Below are 857 nucleotides of genomic sequence, written 5' to 3'. Positions count from 1 at the left end.
CAGCTGTGTGACCTTGCATAGGGTACAGACCTCTCCGGGCCTCAGGTTACTTCTTGTAAACAGAGTTTGCATCGCCTTCCCAGATTTCACCCTTGGCTCTGATTGTTCTTTAACTTTGTTCTGGCCCTCCAGGACCGCAGTTGGTGCGGGGGCGGGGTAGGAATGCCACCCCCCATGTTAGTTGTGCCATCTTGTGGTTTGGAGCCAATAACAGGTAGTTCTTAAGGGGTTCCTCTGCCTCTCACTCCTGTTATGGAGGCAGGGCCAGGAGAGGAGGGGCCAGAAGGACTGACTCAGTGCAGCAACCACCCAGCCCGGTCACCCGCCGTGGGTGGGGTGCCAGCCCAAGCCCTCTGGGGTTCCCAGAGAATTCCTTCCCCATGCCATAAGCTGCCCTGGGCGGGCACCCTGGCCCACAGTAACCTCTCAGCCACCACCGGGGGCCTTCACAGGAGCCTTCACTCACACACTCTCCCTCCCTCGCCTCACATAGTCACACACTCTTCCTCACACACTCACACTCTCCCTCATATACTCACGTAATCTCCCTCACACATGCTTACACACTCACACGCTCACACCCTCACTCCTACACCCTCATCCACACGCTCACACACACTCACGCACTCACCCTCTCAGGAAGCCTGAAAGGAAACAATACTTGCTCTGTCTGCCTTCACCCCACCCCCACGCCCCAGTCATCGAGGCCATATCTATTTGTCTCAGACCACCTACGACATGCAAGGGACCAGAGAGGAAACCGGCTGTAAGAATGCGGCCAGTTAACCCTAACACGTGGTCCTGGGCTGCTGAAGGGAGAGATAAAAGAATCTGCCCTGGGATTCCTGCGGGTCACA

Source organism: Felis catus, chromosome B2, assembly GCF_018350175.1.
Source record: "Felis catus isolate Fca126 chromosome B2, F.catus_Fca126_mat1.0, whole genome shotgun sequence".
NCBI classification, from domain to species: domain Eukaryota; kingdom Metazoa; phylum Chordata; class Mammalia; order Carnivora; family Felidae; genus Felis; species Felis catus.
This window is presented reverse-complemented; position numbering follows the sequence as displayed.